The 15,106-nt window shown below is 40.7% G+C and overlaps 1 pseudogene; it reads left to right on the top strand.

Moving 5' to 3' along the window:
• Positions 1–306: 306 nt before the first annotated feature.
• On the top strand, positions 307–14,898 carry LOC115852600 (large ribosomal subunit protein uL30-like; annotated as a pseudogene).
• The last annotated feature ends 208 nt before the right edge of the window (positions 14,899–15,106 follow it).

The following is a 15,106-nucleotide window of genomic DNA, read 5'->3' on the forward strand; positions in this document are numbered from 1 at the left end:
AGTTTTTAACTCTCAGAGTTGTCCACACTGAGTCTCCAGCAATTCGTCATTCACAGTTCAAGTTTTCCTGCCCCAGCACTGGCTGGATCCCCCTCTGTTCCTGTGAGCCGTGATTCCCTGTGTTTGCCTATCTCTCCAATCTTGGGGGCAGCCTTTTCCTCTCTGTCCTCCACTCTCTTACAGATACAAGAAGAGTTAATTTTTCAGTCTACTGAGCTTTTTTACTTGTTGTTAGGACAGAATGGTGACTTCTAAGCTCCTTACCTGCAGAACCAGAAACTGGAAGTCTTACTTCTATATGCCTGAATGTTGACTATTGAAGTTCATGGTAGCAGAATGAAGGGCTACAGGGTTAAACTCAAGGTAAGCATTTTCCTCCAGTTAAAGGTGCCAGGGAAGTTATTTCTGGGTAAAGGGGAGGAGGCAGTAGAAGTTGTTAGCGAAGTGAAGCATTTGGGTTCATATGGATTATAAATTGTGAAATACACAGATAGTTGAGAGTTGCCTGAACTTGAAATCTGACTCCAGTTGTGATTTGCTTCTTGGGGGCCACTGAAATAGGCAATGAGAGTGACCCACTGAAAGAACTAAGAAAAGTTAACTTTTGATATTTCCATTAAGTAGAAGTTTTTTCTTCCATAGCTGAATCCTTAGGAGTTGGGCAATTCTTTCTGATAATGAATGTTTTCCCTACTGCTGGTTACATCCTTATAGCATGTGTTGGCTTGTGTTCTCTGGTGATGTAAGTGTCGGGGAAAGGCCATTAGCTGTGGAGGATAAAGACCATAGATATTCCCCCTCGTCCCTGTCAATTGTTTAGATGTTCATCTCAGTGTTCTGCGAGACCCAGTAGGAAGTTCTGGGAAATAATTCTGGGATAAAAGAAGTTTTAAACAATGCCCATTTCAAACACCAGAACACTGTAAATAAACCAAGCCTCCCATTTACTTCCCTTTTAGACATAAATACATCTTTTCCTCTTCTGGATCTTGTTGGTTCCCTCTTATAGGACCTCAAGCCTGCAACATCCTTGGCAGATTTAGTTTATCTCTGTTCTTCATCTAGTCTTTCCTCAGTCATCTGGCCTTCCTATTGCTCTCTTGATCCCGAAAACTTAGCCTCTGTGCACCAGTGTCAAACTGAATCTTGGCGATAGAGTTTTGGGTGAAGTAGAAAAGAATAGCTTTACTGCTTTGCCAGGCAAAGGGGAACACAGCAGGCTCACGTCTCTCAAAACTGTGTGTCCCAATCTGGGAGGATTTGGTGAGGAGTGTTATAGCAATAGTTCAAGGGTGCGTTGCCAATAATGATTGGGGTGTGTGCAGGGCCTGCACTCATTTAATCTGGCCTCAGGTGGTCTCTTAAAAAGCTTCTATGGTTCTTTTAATCTGGAATGAAGGATGCTAACATCTTCCATTGTCGGGGGTTTTAGTTCTGTAAAGAGCTCAAAGGTATTGTTATGTGTATCCCTTGAAGCAGAACCAGGACCCTGCCCCAAGGCTGCACTATTGTTTCTTGACTGCTCCTCTCTTGTCTCTGCATCCTCTCCTTCCCTGATTAGCAACTGTTTGAATCTGCCCTTTGGAACTCAGGGAAGGTCATGGAGGCTGAAGTCTATTCCCTACAAACAAGAAACAGGGGACACGGAAAGGCTTCTGTGCCTAGGAGCCCCACAGGGTCCTGCTCAGTTTCACTCTTAGGCTATACACTCCTTCTTGCAATTGCTTGAGCAACAGACATCTGAATTTTAATGGACATACTTGTTGATGTTCATGTGCACTGGTATTTAAGAACTACCATCTTAATCTATTGATTGTACTTTCTTAATATATTCATTCCCTTCTCTATAAAAGATAGAAGCAGGAATCTATATTGGTTAAGAACAAGAACACTGGAGCTCTGACATTTAGTAGCTGGGCCAGTTCCTTAAACTCTGTGCTTCCATCTCTTTATCTGTAAAATGAGAATAATAAGAGTACCTCGTCCACAGAGGCTAAGAAAGATTAAATGAGTAAATATGTGTAAAGTATTTAGAAGACTGTCTTGCATACAACCAGCTATTATATTGCATAACAACTATTATCATTACTGAATCCTTCCTATCAACATTGAAAGCTATGCAAGACTCTCCTACTATCCTCTGTAGACCCTTTATCTCTCTCTTTCTGTAGTCACAATAATATCACCTTCCCTTTTTTATTATTTCCTCCACCAGATACTGTTCCCTTTCCCCAGCAGGGCTTTAGTACCAGATAAGATGCTTTTCTCAGCTCCACCCTTTAACCTAGTTATTTTCTACTCATTCTTCCATTGTCAGCTCACTGGTCCCTTTTGTAGGGAACCTTCAGACTAAGCAAATACCCCTGTTATGTGCTTTAAAATCCTTCATAGCATTTATCACAATCGTAATTTTATATTTATGTGTACAACTATTTGACTAATGTCTGTCTCCTCAACTAGACTGAAAGCGCCAAAAGATGTGGGATTCTGCTGATATTTCCATAAATGTTTCCCCAATGCTGAGCACTGGGCCTGGCACATAGTAGGTTCTCATAGGTCTTTGGTACAAGAGTGATGAACAAATATGAATGTACATAAAAATCCTAAGGAGAGAGACAAGGCAGGGCTGCTGGTAAGTACTTCAACATTATTTAAAGAGTCTACCTTTGATATAAGACAGACCTGAGGACCAGACTTCACTCTGCCATGTGCCAGCTATGTAATCTTGGGCAAGATTCTTAACTTTCAAGGGGTTCCCTTTCCTCATCTGTAGAATGGCCATACCACTCTAGGGAAGTACAGTGTCTACCATACAGAGTTGTTATGGGATTAAAGAGAAAATGCATGCATAGGTCTTACTACAATGCTTGGGCCAAAGCAAATGCCCTATAAATGTTCATTATGATGCAATGATAATGACCTTCCTCCTGTTAACAAAACTCCCTAGAGGTCCCCAGTCTTCTCAGTGGCTAATTTCAACCATGCAATCCTTAAGTGATCTATTATGCATTTCCCATCCCATCTTTACTCACAGCAAGGAGACTGCGATGCCTTGGATATCTCCTGCACAAACTGGTCAGAGTTTGCTCTACCCCTTGCCTACTCTTGCTGTCTGTCACTGCTTCGACCTGCTCAGCGTGCCTGGTATTTTTTTCTGCTGCTAACACCAAGGCATGCACCTCTATGCACATTCAGCAATTGCCAGGGCCTTTGCCAGAACTACTCTGTCATCTTCAGTGCCACCCCTGCCACTTCCTTTCCTCAGAAGGGTTGGGCTCCCTCTTTCCTTTACTGCAGTTGGCAGAATAGAAAAAGGAATGAAGCCTGACCCCCTCGGAGCGAGATGAGCGATCTGTGAGGCACAGTTTTTCTAATGCGTCCTTTGTCCTTTGTGCTTTGAGGTTTCCTCTCTCCAGGGCATGCCTCGGAGGGCCCAGGCAAGTAATGTCACGATCTTCCCGGAGATCCTAGATGGCGGCTCTGTCTCCCTACATCAGTGAGGTTGGGGGCAGTGAGAGTGACAGGAAGGAGTGTCAACCCTAGGAAACTTGGAGCAACTATTGTGCAAGCTCTCTTTCACCTCTAGGACATGCACCTTTTTTCTCTCCCCCCAACCCCTAGGCCAACTTTCTCTCATGAAGAAAATCCTTCTTCCTCTTACAAAGTAGTCTTGCCCTGGTCCAAGGGCATTTGCAGGTCAGCCAGGGCCATTCAGAGGGGCCCTGAGCAGTTTTAAAGTCCTAGGATGCCCCCACTTTATACAATAAGTTTTATGTTATGTTTTTTATTTTCACACTAAGGAACATTTGGTTCATCCCTTCCCTTGACACCTTATCCACGACACTCTCCTTTCCATTTATTTGGTGAGGGTTTTTTTGCTTTGTTTTGTTTTTTGCAGTAGCAATGGGAGTGGGTAAGGCAGGTAGATTATATGCTCTTTTGCTTCTCTGAAGTGGCCTTGAAAAAGTTTGAAAATCACAATTTGAGGAACACATCAGGGAGGAAAATTCACTTTTGCCAGACCTCCTGTGAGGAATGAATAGCAATAGAAATAGTCAAATGATCAGTGTTCTACCTAAATTTTGTTAATCTTTTCCCAAGGTAAAGTGCGTACAATTATTTTTTACAGGATGCTTTGCTGATTTTTCTTTCAAGGACAAAAGATTTGTAGTCTGAGCAGCTGGATCACTTCCTCCCACTATTTTGTCCTTGGAGACATTTGGCCCATTAAAAGGAGCCCACGGATTCCATTTCAACAGATGCATCTCACATTTATTCAGGATATAAGTGATAGGGTGACTCATTGTGCTGCTAATACAATTACAGTCTTTGTTGTTTTAGAATCATATCTTGATTCCATATAGGCAAAGAGATTTATCATTATACTCTGTTGTAAAGAAAGACTAAAAGGACAATATATGTGTAACATTGTCAGAGAAACTGGAATGTTCCTACTTGAGAGTAAAATGAACAGTTTGTCATTTGATTCACAGCCTTAGGTGAATGCACATAGAATGTGGGCTTTCTGAAATTCAGTATAAAGCCAGGGACTCCTGGGTTTGTAACACTGGAAAACTATAATGAGGTGCTCTGGGTAGCTGGTTGTTGAGAAATAAAAAAGAGAGAAAGAACTCTTATTCACTTTCTTATATGTTTTGTACAAATTCTATCTCTACGTGAGTAAAATGCAAGTACTGGTAAGTACAGTATTTGAATTTTACTTTTGATCGCTTTTGGACAAACATGTACATACATTTAAATTCTCCAAAGCAAATTTTTGAAAAAGCTTTATTATTAAGGCAATTCTGTTTCTCCTTCAACAATGTCTGTCCCTTCCCTTTCTTTCTTCTACTACTTTTAGCTCCCAGTTTCTGTAGGGGTTCTTGAGGCAGCAGGAAGAGTGAATACAGCTGCCTACTCTTCCTCAAACTACTTTCCTGGGGCCAAAAGTTTCATTCAGGAAGTGAAAGAAACAAGGTACCTACCTGACCGGGGGGTGGGGTGGGGGTGGGGGGGATGGGGGTGGGGGGAGGGGGGGTCTTGTCACTGATAAGCAGGAAAAACATCCTTGTGAGTTTTCTCTAAGGTCTGAATTTAGAAGTAATTTAAGCAGATGAGAATTTGAATCTCAGCTCTGCTATTTACCAGTTGGGTGACCCAAAGCAGATTATCCTCTTAGTGAGAAGTAGTTTGCATAATATGGCATCACAGTTCTACTCTCCTTAGAGGATCATCAAAGGATTCTGAATGATGTCACACTGACTGGTGCATACTTAGTACACAGTAAATGTTAGCTATTCTTTTTCTTTTAATCATTATACTCTCAGGACTAACTGGTAGCCAAATGCATGAGAGTTATGGACTATTTGGAAGCCAGCTCCAGTTAACCGAGTAAGAAAAGAGGTGGAATATAGTTTTTGACATACGACCTGTTATTTGATCTCTGGTGGGCTAGTTAACCTCAAATCCGAGGAACTATATACCAATCATAGGACTGGGTTTTGATTAAGGTTATATTAACCATGATTTGATTCAACAATGAACAGACAATAAGAGCATGTCATAGGTTAAAGGAATTAGGAAGAAGTAAGAGAATCCTTGACTTAAGATAGGCAAAATGTTGATATTTTGTGCTCAAGAGGCAGTGTTGTATAACAGAAAGCCGTATGCTTTGGAACTAGAGAGATGGGTTCAGATTCCAACTCTAAGAGGTACCAGTTGTGTAAATTTAAGGAAAATATTTCCTTTTTTTTTTTTTCCTGTAATATGTGGATAAGCATACTTACTTTGGAGTATCAAAAAGACTGAATGGATAGCTCATTTTAAAGTACTTACTAATACCATGCTAGGCATATAGTAATTTCTCAAAAAGTGTTAGTGCTTTTTTTTCTCCCTGTTCTCACCTCTTTAATGATGCATAACGCTATGATTTGACACCAACTCTAAATTTAGCTCATACTCTGTCCTAAAGAGCGTTTTCTCTGCTGGCTCATGATCTGATTTGCTCATTGCCTGAGAAGCCCTCTCTCCTCGCTGGCTTTGTCTGCTCAAGCCTGACACAGCCCATCTTAACTAAGTGTTAGAAGAAGTCAGATTTTTGTCTCAGATGAATTTCTAATCGATGACATATAATCCTACCTAGAATTGCATTGGTTGGGGAATGTCTCTTCAGCTACACCATGTAGGTGAACCTTTACGTATATATTACCTGTAACAGCCACTTGGGATTTATTCTTTTTTTTGAAAGTAGGTAAAGCATAAATCATGAATTAATAAAATACTCTGACAATGAAGCTGCTTCTGCATCTGACTAAGGGGGATTAATTCTCCATAGCCATGATTGAAAGAAATCAGATTATAGTGTCAACAAAATAGTAAACTGTGGTTGTTTCTTTCTTTCCCTCTCAGTTTGATGTTCTGGTGATTTTGTATTACAATCCACAGTCCTGGTGCCTGCTTTTAAAATGAAGTTTTATCAGTACACAGCTGCACTCATTCATTGATGTATTGTCCATAGATGCCTTCAGGCTACAAGGTAGAGGTGAGTAGTTGCACAGAGAATAAACCATGTGTGGCCCCCAAAGCTGGAAGTATTTACTGTCTGGCCTTTTACAAGAAAAGTTTGCTGACACTTGTAAAGAATTAGAAAACTATTTATGTGTTAACCTATGCTTGGGCTCTCTTTAGATGGAACCTGGGGCATAGGGTGAATGGTTTCTAGAACAGGACACAGTAGGTCTGTAACAAATGGCAATTGAATTAAATATCTACAAAGCATTAGTGTTGAAAAAATGTTAGTAGCAATTCTTAGCATAATGGCATTAATTGGTTCTCACTGAACACAGAAGAGTGATCTCTATTGTTAAAGAAAGGTTTGGCATCATTGAAAATGGACACTCTCATGAATCCAGTTGAGGCGAAGGAAGGGTGAAAACTACATAACTAGAGGTCGCTGAGCTCCACCCAACTGTCTGGTGAATTCCCATGGTGTCAGGCCACTGTGAAGCCTTGCTCATGAACGGAAGGCCATTTTTAAATTTTTCCTGCTAGTAAACGTTCAACACGAAGCCTTCCTGCCTTTTCTCTATCCAAACATCTCACTTTCCCCAGGATCAGCGTGACTCTGTCCAGTCCCTCTCACAATGCTGTGGCAAAGAAATGGAAAAACTATTCAAGTTGAAAAATTACACCAACTGGTAAAATGTAGCTGGCTCAGTACAGTTAAAATGTCACGCATTTGTAGCTTCATTGAACGACTTTACTTATCCAGAAGGAGCTCCAACTTCTGGTCTAATGGGGCTTTGGTGGCTAACTCTATCCAGCCAGAGCTGTATGTTGACTCTTTGTGTTCAGTTGACCCTCTCCCAAGCCTGGGAGTGTGGGAACCAGTACCTGGGCAGAGCTGAGCCTAGACCACACACTCATTTCACAGAGCCCATTAAACGGTTATCATATGATGCTATGTTACTCCTCCTGTTGACCTTGCCCTGAATGGCTGTGTGTCGAATTACTAATTATCCCTGCAGCTTTGCTAAGTAAATGCCAGTTAATTTCCACCTCCACTTTTGGAAGCCACACTGCTCAGACAGAGCCACTGCAATAACCTCAGGAGCTAGCCGTTTCTTGCAAGGCAGTGGGATGCCATCTACCACCACTGTAACCGTTACCACCAAGAAATGTTTTCTTAAGTACACAACAATAGCTAAAGACCAGAAAAAAAAAAAAGAAAGAAAGAAAAGAAAAAGAAAAAGCCTTGCATTCACTATTCAGCTCTGGACCGTTCTCATGCTTCAGTTTCATGCCTGGTCAACACTGGACACTTGCCTGTGCTGTATGGAAATAACAAGTCACCATCTGGGGGTTTCATCATCTTACTCAGAGGCAGGCGTGTCTCTAAGGATTATGCTTTGCCTACTTGGCACGGAAATCCTGCTTTAGCTTCAGTGATTAGCAAATGTAGGGACTGATTTCCCTCAGTCTAGACCCCAAAGACTGGCCCAGACAGACACAGGAATTCCCATGAAAACCCTCTAGGCTGCAGGCCATGATTTACCTTCTGTTGTAATTTTCTTGCTAGGATATTGCTAGTAAGGTTTTGCAAATCTTTCAGTTTAAATTGACCCATTAATCTGGGATTACAAAGTGTTAAAATCACGCTCATATTTGAAGAAGATAACTCAGGAGCACTGTAGGTCACACAGGAGTGGGCAGTGGGCGTGGGCTGGAAGAACAGTTAGGAGGCCGATGATCATTTTTTTGATTTAAGCATTATTTTCTATGTTAAAATTATTTGTAGCCGTCAGAAAATAATGGACTACATGGATCTCTCACATATGGCTAAATTCAAAGGGCTTTGATTTTAAAATAAGAACCCAGGTTTAATTGATTCTTTCGTCAATCAACACTAAAATCAAGGCAAGGGTCTTAACCTAAGTAGTGTTTGTTGTTTTATTGGGTGGTTTTTTTTGGTGAATTTCCTAGTTGGCTTTCGAATTACTGACATGTAGTTACCTACACCAAGAAATAAACAAAAAGATGCTTATTTTTATGAATACAAAGGGCAGTATTACTTTATTCATTTCTTCTTTAAACATTTATTGGGCTTCTGCCACATACCTGGCACTGTGCTAGGTGCTGGAAATACAACAATGAGAAAAATTACATTCTGTTCCTCCCTCAGGAGGTGATAGTACCTCCTGAGACATGATCAATTAGAATTAATGTGTGTAAATTCACACATTAAGCAACTAAAAACATAATAACTTTACAAATGACTGTTTAGTGACACTATTTCCTCTACATTAAGACACCAATTTTTTCTAGTTTATTACAACTCAGCAAAGCTTTTTTTTTCTATCAATGTCTTTTAATTAGGAAGATAACTCTACTTTTTGGAGAAAACTTTGGAATACTTTTCTGTTTGGAAATACATTTCCCATCATTAGTTTTTATTTCAAAACTCTTCTTTTATGATTGAAGTTATACTTTCTCCCAACCTATCTTTCTGGCCTTATCTTTCATTATTCCCCCTTCCTGCTCAATGCTCTAGTCAAACCAGGCAGCTTCTCTTCTACTAAGATGCCTGACCTTTTCCCATCTCCCTATCTTTGCTCACCATGTCTTCTTTGCCTGAAATGCCCTTCCTCCACCTACCAACATCTCCACCTGCCTAATCCTACTCAGTTCCAAGAGCCGGCCTCTATGCCATCTCCTTTATGAAGATGTGCCTGCAGAAGAGGGAGTTAAGGTTTCTGTTCTCCTCTGAACAATTAGAGAACTTTTTACTTCTCAGCAATAATGCAGGGCCAATAACATATGTGTATATTTCTCTTCTTTTCTATTGGCGTGTCAGCTTACAGAAAGCAGGAATAATACCTTACTTTTATTACATTGCTTATAAAAACTTTTAATTTATTTATATATTGTAATAGGTAATTATAATTACATGTAATATAATTCTACTACATGTGATTATAATAATATATACTTATCATATTAATATAATATATAATTATACAATTACAATTATATTTTTATTTGTAATAAATAAGTTTTATTACCTCAGTTATCCATGAAGACATGGCACCAATATTTCTTGAGAACTTCCTATGTGTCAAGTTCCACGCAAGGCTCTGGAGATATAGATACCCTTACTCCCCATCTTACTGGTGGGCATTAAATACATGGATGCTATAAATATGGTATTTGTGTGATACCAAGTTAATGCCCAAATACTCTTCAGATCTGGCCCAATTCTTGACCTGTGTTGGAGGTGAGGTCCCAGAGGCCATGGGAATGAATATTTTTTAGGGGTTTACACTCTCTGACAGTGCTTGTTTTCAGTGGTATCTGACTCTTTATATACCTTGCATCATGAAAATTTGGTTAGGTCAACACTGGATCACCAGGAGAGAAGAGTTGGGCAACTCTTCAAACTAGCAGCTGCAATTTGCAATCAGGCCCAAGGGTGTAGCTTCTGCTACTGTCCAGGCTGCCTAACTGCCTTTTCCAGTCATGCAGTAGAGTGGCAAAGCTGGAAAAGTATAGGCTGCTTTGGTGTTAGACTTGCCTTTAGTATAGACACAGCTTCACCCATAACTAGAGGGAAAGCTTTGGCGGGGGGGTGCCTACTTCATCTGTAAAATAAGATAGTAATACCCTCCTCAGTGAAGATAAGTAAAATATGTAAACTCTAGTGTCCATAACTATGTCCATAAATTATGTATGGTCTGTAGGCCAAATCTGACCTGCTGCTTGTTTTACAAATAAAGTTTTGTTGGAATACAGGGACACCAAGTTATTATGTATTTTCTATGTGTCTGCGTAACATAGGCAGCACTGAATAGTCACAACCAAGACGGTATGGCTCATGAAGCCTAAAATATTTACTATCTGGCCTTTTCTAGACAAAGTTTGCTGATCCCTGGACTAGAACACAGCCCTGCACCTGGAAGATAGTCAATAAATATTAATTGTCATAATTATTCTCTTTTTCACCAGACCTAATCTGGGTGAGTGGAAAAGAAAGGCTGGAGAAGAGTTGGCAGGAGAGGGACTAGGGTGGCTAATCTTCTCTTTCCACTTATTGGAAATTCAAATTGGAATTGAACTTGAGTCTGGGACTGAAACTTAATAGAGACCTGAAGAAGTAAAATTTCTTTCTTTTTTTTTTTTTCCCTTATTGAAAACTGTCCAAAACTTTTTCTGGACAGTTTTCTGGTCCCCAAACTTTTTCTTTCCTCTTGGAAAGCACTATATGTCACTGTTGAAGTTCACAGTTTGTTCTTAATAATGGTTATCATTCGTAGAGATCATGAAAATCTTCCATCAGAGCATAGCACTGCCATTCCAGGCAGTTTTTGCCTGTGTTGGTATTGATTTCAATTAAAACAAGTTATCTGAATCACTGGGCTTCCTGTTGGCTGCACTCATTGCCCAGTGATGCAAATGGAAAGCCTGTTTCAAACCTATGATATCTGGTTACTTACAACAAGGCCCAGGCAGCTGGGGTATAAACAAACCTCAAGCACCAATCAGTGTAGAAGGAAATGATCTTCATTTGCCCTACATGATGTCATCCATCTTGAGCCTGACAATTTTCTAACAATTATTGACTGTGAGGCCAGGCAAATCTTACAAATTCATCTTATTCCTTATCAGGGCAGGTAGTCAAGCGTATCCCAAAACATTTGATTTGGTTCAATTCCTTGTGTAGATATCCTTTCCTTCTCTCTCTCTCTCTCTCTCTTTTTTTCCCCTCCATTATGTCAATCTCTGTGGGAGGAGTTTGTGTGTTTGCACAAAGCATAGCATGATGGTGTTCTGTGTCTGTGTGTTTATTCTGCGGGTGAGCATTTGAAAGCCTTTTCTCTTCTACTTGTTAGCTTGCAAATAGCCTAACCCAGTGATCAGACACCTTCATTTCACATAATGATTCAGCAATTTGTGTCAGAACGGTTCTTTATAATAGCAAAACAGACCATCATTTCCGAAGATACATGGCACATGAGGCCAAATGTATAGAACATGTTGTAATTTGTGCTTCTGTAAATCACATATTTGAATCACTGCCTTTAAGGCTTGTGTACTAGATCAAGTCCCCTAGCTAGAAAGTGAGCCTAAGTCACTGTGGAACAGATTGACTGTTTTTTCCCCAAATTGCCTTCTTTCGGACACGTAGCTAGACGATATTTCCTAGCCTCCTTTGCAGTTAGGTGCAGCCTTGTGTCAGAGTTGTGGTCACTGAATGAGGTAGAAGGGATATACACCTCTTTCAGGCCTAGGCCATAAAATCCTCCGAAATGCAATCCTCTAATCTCTTTACTGATCTTACAGCTGAATAGAGAGGACTCCAAGGACATACAGGAGGGAGACATGGCGAGATGGAAGGGGCCTGGGTTCCTGAATGTGAATGTGGAGCAGATCTTCTAGCCCCACCCTTGCCATCACCAGCCCATATTGCACTGTGATGAGATCTTTTGTGCCACTCTTACCACCACCCCACACTGGACTGTGATGAGAACAAGCAAACATTTATTGTAAGTCACTGAGTTTTGGGGTTGTCTGTGATAACAGTGAGTCTAGCCTGATGAATGTACTGGCTGTCATTCTTCTGTGTAGCATTGTTAATTTTTAGTCATCATCTTCACAAATGCAATCACTTTCATGACATTATATTTTGCTGTATTGTATGAAATAGATGATATGCTAATAAAGGTGTTTAGAAATGTGAAGATGTGTGGGCATATTCATTGAAAATAAAAAGGCTCTTATGTAGTTTTTCCTCCACAACATTCCTGTGCTGGAGCTAACTTGTTCAATGTCAAAGTAACAATAGGGCTTGATGTCTTAGTTTCATCTTATAAGCAGAACTCTTTTTTGTAGAAATACCTGTTTTCCCTGGGTGGGTCCATTACTCTATATTAATTGAGCCAACTGTATATGAAATATCGAGCCTAATTATTGGGCAGAAAATGGCAAATTATTTTGTCTTTGTTGGGCTGAACATTTATTTGTATCTTAGAGGGAAGTGAGTATGGCATTAAGGAGGAAAGGATGAGGAAGTAATTTTGCAGGTGAGGAATCTGCAAAAGGTTTAGTGTTACTCTGTGATTTTCCTCTGCCACTGGCTAGCCTGATCCAGGTGAGGCTGCAGTTTTAGGCTTGATCACAGAGTGAGAATTTTGCAGAGCATAGTGTCAGACCTAGGATGGACACACACATGAGCAAGAAGCAAATCGCTATTGTTAAAACCAGGAAGATGTTGGGAACATTTGTTTCTGCTACTTATCCCGAGCTGACTGATGCTTGGGGGCTCAGAGACTTTAGCTAACTTAACCTAAGATCACAGACTAATAAATTGTGGAGCCAGGATTTGAATCCAGGAAGCCTAATTCCAGAACCTATGCATATAACCACTCTTGTGTAGGAGGAAGAATTTCTTGGACTTTGTGTGTAGAATAGACTGGAATAGGGAGAGGCTAGAGACAAGGATCCTATTTAGGAAGACTCTAAATATGAAGTTACGGGAATCTGGAAGAGGGTGCATATTTAGGGACTCTGATTTACATAGAGTAGCTGCTTCACAAACAACACTTGAAAAGGTGAATGAGTGAGCTTTTTTCACTACAGGTGCCAGTAAGTGCTGCTGTCACCACCACTTTCTGGGTAGTCATTTTTTTTTACTGTACTTCTTTGCTTTGCCCACACATCATTGTTGGCAGAGTCACTGAGTCACAGCTTCCCTGAGGATGATCGCCGCCCCCCACCAACGGCTCAGTCTGCACTCTCCAAACAGATGGAAGGCACCCTGCCCTTTTGCTAGATCCTCAGTCAGCACTGTCACAGCTCTTTATTGCCTTTTCCCATCCTTTCCTTTGCGGGTTCAGCGCTGTTAACTGAAACTTAATTCACTCTTCCTTCATGTTACTTATAACGTCCCAGCAGAAAGTCTCTTCTCTGATAAGTCCTCTTGCCCTTTCTCTCACCCTTTCTTTTGCATTTGGTGCTAAGGACGGCATAGGGGGTTACTGAAAGATAAAAAGAGTCTCTCTTCAGTTTCACAAATGCAATTCTTTTCTGATTTGGTAATATTTAGAACCTGGGAACATTAGCCTACATTCCCAGTCTGTGCTCCCCGCTGCCTAAATCCTCATGCTAGAAAAGCAGTCAGCAAACTTAAAACCCACGATTGCTCTAAGTAGGTCTAAGCAAGTCCCATATTTCATCGGCAGTTGGAAATGGAGAACAAAGGAAGGAAAGGAAAAGTGGTAGGACAAAGGGAATGGGGTGAAGAAGAAAGAGGAAAGTGTGGAGAAAGCTTGCTTGTACTGAAAGCATGCATTCTTATCTTCAAGATGTTCACTTAATGCCATTTTTTTTTTTCTTATGTGGTAGGAGCTGATGTCACTTTCTGGGGATAAAATGGTAGGATATCTTTGAAAGTAATTTTTACAGGAATGAACAATTTTGTAAAATTTCTGACACAGGCTTGTATAACCAAGATGAATTTTTTTTAAAAAGGATGGTTTAATGTGAAAAATCTATTTCTGGTAGGTATTATGCCTCTCATAACGTGGTCATCTTTTAAATGACAGTAATTAAAGTGCAGTGGGGCTGCGCATGAGCGGTAGCCAGCAGCATTGGAAAGATGGGAAAAGAAGAGCAAAAAAAAAAAAACGATCACTTTGGTTCCAGAAAACCTCCTAAAAAGAGGAAGGCGTATCAGGCCCTCAAAGCCACCCAAGAGAGGCAGGCACTTTTGCAAGAAAAGGAGCAGAGGAAATGAAAAGAGCTCCAGTTTAAGTGACTAGAATGGTTCCTAAATGATTCCTGGCAGCAACTACATGATGACAGGGTGCACCTTAGATGGTTAGAAGGGAAACCCCATGGCTTGAAAGTGCCAGATAAACCTTTCTTGGCCTTTGTTGTAGGCATCCAAAGGATTAATGTGGTGAGTTTACTGGTGCAGAGTACCATTGCAAGACTTTGCCTAAGTAAGATTTTCAGTGGTATCTTGTAAGTAAACCCTCATACCATAAAAACGCTTTGGTATAGCGGACTCTTATGTGGCCTGGGGAATCTGCAAATCTAAAGTCTGTTCGGGAACTCAGTTTGAAACACGGACAAGCCAAGGTCAAGAATAAAATCATCCCTCTAACAGACAACACAGTGATTGAGGAGCACCTGGGGAAGTTTGGTGTCATTTGCTTGGAAGACTTCATTCATGAAATTGCCTTCCCAGGGAAGAATTTTCAGGCGATCTCAGGGTTCTTGTGCCCTTTCCAACTCCCAGTGGCCCATCACGCTACCAAGAATAGGGTGGGCTTCCTCAAGCAAGTGAGCTCACCCGGTTATGGAGGCAAACACATCAATTGGCTCATTCAGCCGCTGAACTAAACTTGGAATCTCTGAAAGTACAAGTGCATTGCAAGAATGTTTTTGTTTTATGTAATTGTTACCCAATATCTTCAAAGAAGGTTATTTTCTGCTATATCTTCAGAAACTGGAGGGGAAGTGTCAGGGAAAAGATGGCGATGTTCACAGCAGGCACTTTTCATCCCACCCCAGTTCCAAGGAAAAGTTCCTGTGTATTTTCCACATTAGC

The sequence above is a fragment of the Globicephala melas genome, chromosome 10 (genome assembly GCF_963455315.2).
Source record: "Globicephala melas chromosome 10, mGloMel1.2, whole genome shotgun sequence".
Classification (NCBI taxonomy): Eukaryota; Metazoa; Chordata; class Mammalia; order Artiodactyla; family Delphinidae; genus Globicephala; species Globicephala melas.